Source organism: Vombatus ursinus, unplaced genomic scaffold (genome assembly GCF_900497805.2).
Source record: "Vombatus ursinus unplaced genomic scaffold, bare-nosed wombat genome assembly UNPS02004206.1, whole genome shotgun sequence".
Classification (NCBI taxonomy): domain Eukaryota; kingdom Metazoa; phylum Chordata; class Mammalia; order Diprotodontia; family Vombatidae; genus Vombatus; species Vombatus ursinus.
Genome location: NW_020943984.1, coordinates 94,604 through 105,145, shown reverse-complemented (window position 1 = coordinate 105,145; position 10,542 = coordinate 94,604).

Genomic DNA, 10,542 nt, shown 5'->3' with positions numbered 1-10,542 from the left:
GTCTCTCCCTGTGGCCACAAACATCTGAGACAGTCTAGGAACTCTTCCCCTCCCGTTCTCCATCATGATCTCTTTTGTTTGGTGTCATTTAATTTAATGGTATATTTATTTTTTGTTCTGGTTTCAATCAGCACCTGATGAAAGGGGCGTTTCCATGTAACTTGTTGTGGAACAGAAAGAGGGGACTGTCCCTGACCCTGCCGATCTCTATGATTTACAGAATGAAAGAAGAGAGTTATTTTAATGTGCACTTCTCTCATTCTGAGGGACTTGGAACATTTTGTCATAGGGCTATTGATAGCTTGGATTTGTTCCTTTGAAAACTTCCTGTTCCTTTGACCTATTGGAAAATGACTCTTAATCTTAGAAACTGGAATCAGTTCCTTCTATATCTTGCATATGCAACAATCCTTGGAGAACTTTAGTGCCAAGATGTTTTTCCTCATTTAACTGTTACCCTTCTCATTTTAACAGCATTGGATCGGTTTGTGCAAAAACATTTCAACTTCATAGAAGCAGAATTCTTCATTTTATTTTCTGTGATTCTCTCTGTTGCTTGTTCTGTCATAACCTCTTACCCTATCTATCCATAGCTGTGAAAAGTGATTTCCTCCTTGCTTTTCTAATTTGCTGTTGAATCCCCATTTACACCTAATTCATGTATCCATTTGTAATTAATTTGAAAGGTGCTGTGAGATGTTGATGTCCTATTAAACTTCTGGCAAACTACGTTTCCCTTATCCCATTTGTTTTTTGTATTTTTTTTTCCTTCATCAAATAGTGTGTGCTCCTGTTGTGGTCTGAGAGGTTCAGAGACCTCTCAAGGACCAAAGTACAGGACAGGGTGGTCTGGAATGAATTCACAGAGTCAGGCATTCCTTAAGTCAAGTTGGCAAAGATTTATTGTTACACTTTTCCATGGGCAAAAGTTCTTAAAGAACCTGCGACCTTAGAGGGGTTCAGTTAAAATTTACATAGGATAAACTATAGTAAAACAAGTGTCAAATATGCTAACTAGGTGATTCAGGGTGGGATTAGGGAGTGGTTAAGGAGTGGTCAGTTCTTAAAGGAACATGCACTTTTTGCATCTACTGCTCAGGTGTTTTACCCAGAGTTCATCAGGAAAAGCCCAAGGTGAGGGGGATGTAGCTACAGGGAAGTGTGGTTTTGAGGCCTGCTACATCACTAAGTTAACTAGAAGTCAAAGCTGACTGAGGGCTGTTCAGTCTGCCACCAATCAAAGTCTTGTTTGACAAGATACATGTAGGGAGTATACATATGTCCTAAGTCTGGGATGCATATGAGGAGTTCAAGATACAGATGATGAGGTATGGAGTTGGTACAGATTCTCCAGTGGGTATGAATATCTTTATGAGCCAACACAAAGCCAGTTCAACTAATAACTCCTACAGGTGCAGTTTGTAACTGCACCAGGGAGAGAGATAGTGTTGCTTAGTGTTGCTGAGGCTGACTCATGAGTAACTTCTATGCATAGTGTCCTTGGGCTGAGGAGAAGCTGCCAGGGATAGGGTTTCTGAGGTTAGGGAGAAATATGGTCTTGGAATTGGGGTCCCAGTACAACCACCCAAGCACCCTATCACCCCCTTCCCCCCCACCCCAATTGCTGTCTTTGGATTTATCAAACACTAAGTTATTTCATGTGTTTGCTTCAGTACATTGCATAACTAATTTTTTTCCATTGATCAACTTCTCACATTTTAACAAGTTTCAACTGTTTTCCAGGCAGCTAGGTGTCCCAATGGGCCTGAAGTCAGGAAGAATCATCTTTTGAGTTCAAACCTGGACTCAGGCACTTACCAGTTGTGACCCTCAGCAAGTCACTTCACCCTCTTTGCCTCAGTTCCTCATCTGTCAAAAGAGCTTCAGAAGGAAATGGCAAACCACTCCAATATCTTTGCCAAGAAAATCCCAAATGGGGTCGGAAAAAGTCAGACAGGATTAAACAACAACAATTGTTTTCATAATCACAGATTTGTAGTATAGATTGGATCTATTGATAATCACTAACCCAAATCCCTTTCTTTCCTACTTCCCCTCCTCCATTATTTCCCTGGAGATACTTTCTAAACTTTTTTATTGATATTTTATGTTTCTTCTATTACTGGGACATCCCATGTATCCCTCCTTCTACCCATCCTCGAGAGCCATGTCATGTAACAAATTGTATTTTTTCTTTTAGGGAGAAAAAGAAAAGTGAGCACAACTGATTGATGCATTCAGGAAAAGGTGTGCAATGTGCAACACCTGTGGACCTCTCATGTCCTAGATGGGGTAGGGTGATGGTGTCTTCTCATGTTTCCTTTTCAGTCCCATTTGATCTTTAACATTTTGTTACAGGTACTTTCAAATTTTTGCCGTGTCATTCTTTCCATTTCAATTGTACTTACTGTGTACATATACTGTTTTCTTGGGTCTGCTTAATTCACTTTGCATCACTTCACAAAGATCTTTCCATACTTCTCTGTACTCATCACACACATCATTTCTTACAGCATGGTAGCAGTGTTTCACGATGTTCATGTTCCACACCTTATTTAGTTAGCAGTTGCCCAGGTGATGAGCATCTGCTTTGTATCTAATTCATAGCTGTCACAAATGGTGCTGTTATAAATAATTTGGCATATATGGGACTGTTTTTCTTATTGATGATTTCCTTGGGGTGTAATGGAGTTCTTGTTTTAAAGGCTTTGTAGATGTTTTTTTTTTTTTACCTTCTTTGCATAATTCCAACTTACTTTCTAAAATGGAAGTGTCATTTCACAGCGCCACCAATAAGGTATTAGTTTGTGTATATGCCTCCAACCTTGTTTAGGTATCAAAAACATATATGTGCAATAAAAGGAATTGGGTGGGATTCCTTCTTTACCTGCCATTTCAAATAGTTTATATAGTATTTGGATGAAATGTTTTTAAATGTTTAGTAGAATTCACTTTCAAATCTATCTGGTCCTGGGGATTTTTTCCTGGGGAGCTCATTTATGCCTTGTTCAATTTTTTTTCTTTTAAGATAGGGTTTTTTATATATTCTATTTCCTCTTCTGTTGACCTGGGCAGTTTAGATTTTTGTAAGTATTCATCCATTTCATGTACATTGTCAGTTTTGCTGGCATGTGATTGGGCAAAATAACTCACAAGGGTTGTTTTAATTTCATCTTCATTGGTTATGCATTCACTGTTTTATTTTTGAGACTGGTAATTTAGTTTTCTTCTTTCTTTTTGTTAATCAAGTTACCCAGTGGTTTATCTGTTTAATTAGTATTTTGATAAAAGCAGTACCTGCTTTTATTTTTTAATTTGATTTTTAATTTTTTCCTTAATCTCGCGTTTGATTTATGGATTTCTATTTTGATGTTTAATTAGAGATTTTTCATTTATTCTTTTCCTATTTTTATACATTTCATGCCCAGTTCCTTGATCTGCTCTTTCTCTGTTTTATGGATGTAAGCATTTAGAGGTAGAAAATTTTCCCTAAGTACTGCTTTTGCTGCATCCCACAAATTTTGGTATGTTATCTCGTTGTTGTAATTCATTTAATGAAATTTTTGGTTGATGCTATGTTTTGTTCTTTGGCCCACTCATTCTTTAGGATTGGATCTTTTCCTTTGAAATTAATTTTAATCTATGTTTCCACATGTCTGTAATTTATATTGCATTGTGGTCTGTAAAAGGTGTATGTAATATTTGTTTTTCTCCATTTGGTTATGAAGTTTTTATGCTCTAATATGTGTCCATTTTTTGTGAAGGCCATGTACAGCTGAGAAAAAGCTATATTCCTTTCTATTTCCATTTGGTTTTCACCAGAATTCTATCTTATCTGACTTTTCTGATATTCTTTTCCTCTCCTTAACTTCTTCTTTTTATTATTTTATGCATAATTTGCCTAATTCTGAGAGGTGAAAGTTGGGGTCACCCCTTAGTATAGTTTTACTATTTCCTTCTGTAAGTCATTTAACTTTTCCTTTAAGAAGTTGGGCATGCTGTCATTTGGTGCATATTTGGCAAGTAAAGATATTATATTATTGTGTATGGTACCTTTTACCAAGATATAGTTTCCCTGCTTATCTCTTTGAATTAGGACTATTTCAGCTTTTGGTTTGTCTCAGTTCATGATTTCTACCATTGCCATTTATACTTCAGCTAAAGTCCAAGTGACTGGGGTGGGGGGCGTGGGGATTGTCTGAAGCTTCAGGCCTTTCACACTGCTCTTTTCAGAGCTAGTTCTGGGGGTTTGAAAGTTTTTGGTGGTTCCAAAGTGATGTGATTTGGGAAGAGGTTTCTTCACTGCTTTCCTGCTCTGTGCTCTGGGCCTCACCCAGGAAGAACCACTTATCCCTTTTGAATGTAATGTATCCTGCTCCTTGGGGTCCCTGCTCACTTTTGACCAGAAGGGATACTGCCCCTCAGGGTCCTGTTCCTTTGGGACTGTAAGGGATACTGTTCCTCAGGGACCCTGGTCCTTTGTGACTGAAAACGATCCTGCTCCTCAGGGTCCCTGTTCTCTCTTGCTAGAAAGTTTTCCTCTCTGCCCTTGAAGTGTGTGACCCAGAAGTCTGTATAGGCAGTGGAGTGTCCAAAAGCTTCCAAGTTTTCCCATGGGATAGTTGAAGCTTCTCTTGCTCCTTATATTAAAGGCAGTTTACATTCTTTGTGGGGTGATAGGTCCTGCTGCAAGACCTTGCACCCACCATACATGAAGCTACTTGGGGAGTTCCTAATTCAGGTAGGACAATGAAGAGGTTTTCCTCAGGGTGGGTGGTGAATTTAGAAGGAACTGAGCACTTGCAGAACTTCCATGCACTAAGAAGGAGCTCTTTTCTTATCCTTCCCTGGTCTCCAGGCAGCCTCCTGGACAGTGGCTTGGCAACAGCCTTCTGGGATCTCTGAATCCCTCCATCTAGGTGGTTCAGTGGTTCGAGCACTGGGCCTGGAGTTAGGAAGATCTGAGTTCAAATCTAATCTCAGGCATTCATTAGCTATGTGACCTCAGGCAAGGGCAAGTCAGGGTGTACCTAGTCAAGCACTCTTTCATCTTTCTGCCTCCTCAGTAAGACTGACAACCCATGTGAATGTGTCTCTGATCTTACAGAGTCTGGGTCACTAAGAGGTTAGATGACTTGACCGTGGTCATGCTGCTAGCATGGGTCCAAAGCAGGACTTGAACTCAGCCCTTCTTACTCTGAAGCTGGCCCTCTATCCTTAGGCCTCAGAGAATCCCTATCTTCCATCCTGACACAGTTCAAGCTTTGCCTATTCCGTGAAGCCTTTCTTGATTCTGGGTGCTAGTGGCCTCGATCCCAGACTGCTTTGTACTTTGCCTTTACTTGCATTTATTTTCTATATATTTTTATGTATTTCCTGTCTCATTAGAACATAAGCTTCTAGTGGTTAGGGACTCTTGGGAGGCAAGGCGTGTTTTGTGGTGTCGTCTCAAAAGAATTCACTCAGGCTGTGTCCCAATCAGGCAAGAGCATTTATTTGGGCTTAACTCACCCAACAGGCTTTTCTCCTTAAGGAAGGAAGGAGCAAGGTGAAAGTGGTTCTTTTATAAGGTAAGGATGCCTAGGACTGGCTGATGGAAAAGTTGGCATGTTAATTAGTTCCAAGGTTACTGCAGGGTAAGCAATGGTAGGTACTGCATGGTTTTGTGGTCAGGTATTAGTGAGGGGCTGGAGCGTGATTGGTTAGTTCAGGGGCTCAGGATACAAGGTGTTGTCAAGGTCATTATCTGGATACAAGTTGTTGTCCAGGGCATTCCTCATCAGGACTGTGTCCTTAATAGTGTTTGTATCTCCAGAACCTAGCACTGTTCCTCTTATGCAGGAAGTACTTAAGAAACGCTTGTTGATTGCTTTATTTTTTCTATAAAAACAAACTTCATTAAAATAGTTTCTTTGCCTAGTTGGACATTTGAAAAAAGTTAATAAAAATTTATCATCCATAGCCTGTTATTTCACCAAAATTACAATGATTAAACATGTGAAAGGAAACTAAGACAGAGATATTTTGTTCTGTTCGTACTGGTGAGACCTGCATTTGCCTATGGTTTCATCTCTGCTTCCATGCCTGCTTCCTAAGGCTTGCTCTCAGTGGAAGCACATCTAGCCTCAGGACACTCAACAGACAAGACATTTGGGGTTGAAGACATACTCTCTGAGAACATTGCACTTACCACAGGCTTGCTCTCTGGGGAAACACATGGAGGGAAAAAATGGATAGTTCATGAAATAGAGGCCTTTGAAGCATTCCTGATGAAAAGACTAGAGCTGAAGAAAAAATATGACTTTGAAATACAAGACTCAAAAGAAGCATTAAAAGGTAAAGATGAAAGAGAAATCATAAGCAACTCAATATGGTTAAACTATGTACTTTTCTATAAGGGAAGAGGATAAACATATCTTCTAAGAATATTATCATTATTAGAGCAGGTAGAAGGATTCTACATAGAAAGAAGGTTTGGGAGTGAGCCAGTTAGGTTGGGATGATGTAAAATAAAGGGACAGGCAAAAAATATGGATGCCCTGGGAGAAAGCAGAAGGGAGAGAAAGAATGAGGGAAATGATGTCCCATAAAATAGGTGTGCAAGGAAGACATTTTACCCTGGAGTGCAAAGTGGTGGGGGGTTGGGGGGTAGGGAATGGCCAATGCTCGAACCTCAGTCACATCCAGATTGGTTCAAAAGGGGAAAATATTTACATCTATATTTATATCTGTATCTATACATACTTACTCATTTGGTCATAAAAATCTATCTTACCCTATAGGTAAGTAAGAGAATGGGAAAAGAGAAAAAAAAAAGTAGTGATAAAAGGGTGGGCTGATAAAAGAACAGAGTGGTCATATGCAAAATCGAAATTAGAGGAGAGACAAGATAAAAAGAGAGAATGAGAAACAGAAAAAATATGATGGAGGGAAATGTATAGTTAGTCATCCTAACTGTATGAATGTGATAAAATCACTCATAAAATGGATGCGGGTAGCAAAATGGATTAGAAACCAGTATCCAAAAATATGTTTGTTTTTGTTTTTGTTTTTGTTTTTTTAATAAGAAACATACTTGAAACAAAGAGAGAACCACCAAATTAAAATAGGGGGCTGGAGCAGAAACTGTTATACATCAGCTGAAGTAAAAAATGGAAGGGAAGCAATCATGATCTCAGACAAAGCAAAATTACAAATAGCACTATTAAAAATGGGTAAGCAGGGAAACTACCTTTTGTTCAAAGGAAGAACAGACAATGAAGTAATATCCATAGTAAACATATATTTGGGAAATGGCATAGGATTCAAATTCTTAAAGTTCAATGAATTACAGGAAGAAATGGACAGGAAAACTATAGTAGTGGGGCAACTCAACTTTTCCCTCTGAGAGCTAGGTAAACCTAACCATAAAATGAGTAAGAAAGAAGTTAAGAAGAGTAATATTAGAAAACTTACATATGAAAGACCTTTGAAGAAAACTGAATGGGAACAGAAAGGAGTACAGACACATGGTGCTTTATGGAAATTCACATTGTGCAAATTGGACTTTATGTAAGGAATTCTATAAGAAATGTGCATTCCAAAAAAACACCTATGTAAACTTTACCATAGTGTAGTGGGATCTCTTTCTGCTCCTGCCCCTCAAGTTGGTGCTCTGTGGCCTCCTAATGATGGGGTATGGGCCCAAGCCCGAGATCTTTGCCCCTTGACCCAAAGGGAATCTGGTTCCCATTTGTCTATGGGCCCCAGCTCCGCATCTCCCTTTGAAAGCCCTAGCCCTTCCTTTTTGATCTTATTCAGATGCGCCTTCGCCCCTTGCCCTAAAAAGAATCTGGCTCCCATTTGTCTACAGGCCCCAGAAAACCCTTAAACTTTTCTTACTCTGGTTTCAAAGGGTTCCTTACTGACTCCCCTTATCTGCCTTTGAAAGCCCTAGGCCCACCTTTTGATCTTATTCAGATGCCTTTCATGCTTCTTCCTTCCAGTACCTCTCATTATCTATTCCCATTGTCTATTCAATCTTTTAGACATTCCAATGGGAATTCTCACCTAGACCCTTTTCCCAGCCCCTTCCCTGGTCACCCAAAGTTACTTTAGTGTATATAAGATCCACCCTGGCCCCCATTTAAAAGCTGAGCTTTTCTCATCCAGATCCTCCTTATGGGCATCACCTGGCCCACATGGTTTATCTCTAATAAACTTTTTCTCTGGCTGAAAGATGATTTGGGTTGAATTCATTCAGGCAGTGCCCACGTGTCACAATCTCGGGGTCCCAGCACCCCTTAATCTCTAGATCTCATCACTACCACCACCAACTCCCTCCCCCCAAAGAAAAAGCTAAAAAAAAGTCCTCCAAGTAAATGCAGAGGAACAGATCTGCAGAGAGATAGCCACCACCATTGCTGAATCAGGACGTGGCTTGAGACCTCTGGTGCTGAGAGAGGAGACCTTGGTTTCAGTCTGCCCACCCACCCAAGAGTTTGGTCCCTGCATTTTGTTATTTTGTCCATCCATGTTGGGGTACCATGTATCTGTCCCTGGTTCCCATCGTGTGTGGCCTGTCCTCTCCTGAATGTTTCCATGTGCAGCCCCCATGTGCCTCCCTGCCAGTGTGTTCTTACTTTTGATTCCAGACAGGCCCTCATGTGGCTGGCCCCACCAGCCATGTGTTCCTCCTCCTGTGCTTGCTTCACTGTGTCCCAACCCCATGTGTTCTTGAGCCATGTCTTGGCCCCTCCTCCACCGGGCTAAAGTCCCCTTCCTGCCTCCCTCCTGCCCTTTTCCACATCCATGGGCAAATTCACATTACATGAAGGGTCTGCGGAATGGTCCACTTATATTGTTGTTATTGTTTAGTATTTATTTAGTATTTTATTTTTCCAGAATAATATGCAAAAACAAATTTTAAGACTCATTTTAAAAATTTTGAGTTTGAAATGTTCTCCCCTCCTCCCTCTCAACTCCCCCCCCGCATTGAGCAGGCAAGCTATCCAATATGTTATACATGTTGAGTCATACAAAACATATTTCTTTTTTTTTTTCCAGACAAAGACAAGGTTGATTAGAACCTTTGCCATATTGGGCAGACTCTTAAGGAGTCTGAACATTAGTGAGCTATTGGCTAGATTTTAAGAATCTAAGCAGTAGCTAGATTTTAAGAATCTGAGCAGTGGCTAGATTTTAAGAATCTGAGCAGTGGCTAGATTTCAAGAATCTAAGCCAAAACATATTTCTTTATTAGTCATGTTGTAAAAGAAAACACAGACCAAAAAACAAAATCCTCAAGAAAAATGAAGAAAGTTAAAAAAAAAAGTAAGCTTCATTCTGTATTCGGACACCTTCAGTGCTTTCTCTGGGGATGGATAGCATTTTTCATTCTACGTACTTCAGAGTTTTCTTGGATCTTTATTACTGAAAATAGCTAAGTTGTTCACAGCTGATCATCTTATAATATTGCTGTTACTGTGTACCATGTTCCCCTGGTTCTACTCATTTCACTTTCCATTAGGTCATGTAAGTATTTCCAGGATTTTCTGAGACTATTCTGATCACCATTTCTTATAGCATAATATAACCACAACTTATTCAACCATTCCCCAATTGATGCTCATCCCCTCAATTTCCAGTTCTTTGCTACAAGAAAAGAGCTGCTATAAATATTTTTGTAAGTATAGGTCCTTTTCCTTTTTTAAAAATATCTCTTTTGAGATTCAGACCTAGTAGTGATATTGCTAGGTTAAAAGGTATGCATGGTTTTATAGCCCTTTGGGCATAGTTCCAAATTGCTCTACAGAATGGTTGAATCTGTTTACAACAGTATCTTAATGTCTCAATTTTCCCACATCCGCTCCATCATTTGACATTTTCCTTTTCTCTCCTATTAGTCAATCTAATACGTGAGGTAGTAACTCACAATTTTTAATTTGCATTTCTCCAATCAATAGTGATTTAGAGCATTTTTTCATATGACTATAGATAGCTTTGATTACTTCATCTGAAAACTGGTCATATCTTTTGATGGTTTATGTGGTGGGGAATTGCTCTTATTTCTATACATTTGACTCAGTTCTCTATATATTTGAGAAATGAGGCCTTTATCAGAGGAACTTGGCTTCAAGAAATTTTTTTTTACCAGTTATGATTGCTAACTGTATTTGTCTCCATCCTATTTTCCCCCTTGTTTATTGTATTCTCTGTCTCCTTTCACCCTATCCCTCCTCAAAAGTGTTTGGCTTCTACCACCTCCCCCAGTCTGCCCTCCCTTCTTTTATACCCCCCTTCTCTTCTGCCCTTCCCTTCCTGCTTTCCTGTAGGGTAAGATAGATGTCTATACCCATTTTGTGTGTGTGTGTGTTATTCCCTCTTTTAGCCATTTCTGATGAGAGCGAGGTACAACTGTTCCCTACCACCTCCCCACTCTTTGCCTCCAGGGTAAATACTCTTTCTGGCCTCTTTTATGTCAGATTATTTACCCCCATTCTGCCTCTCCCTTTCGCTTTCTCCTAGTGCATTCCTTTCTCACTCCTTAATTTTATTTTTTTA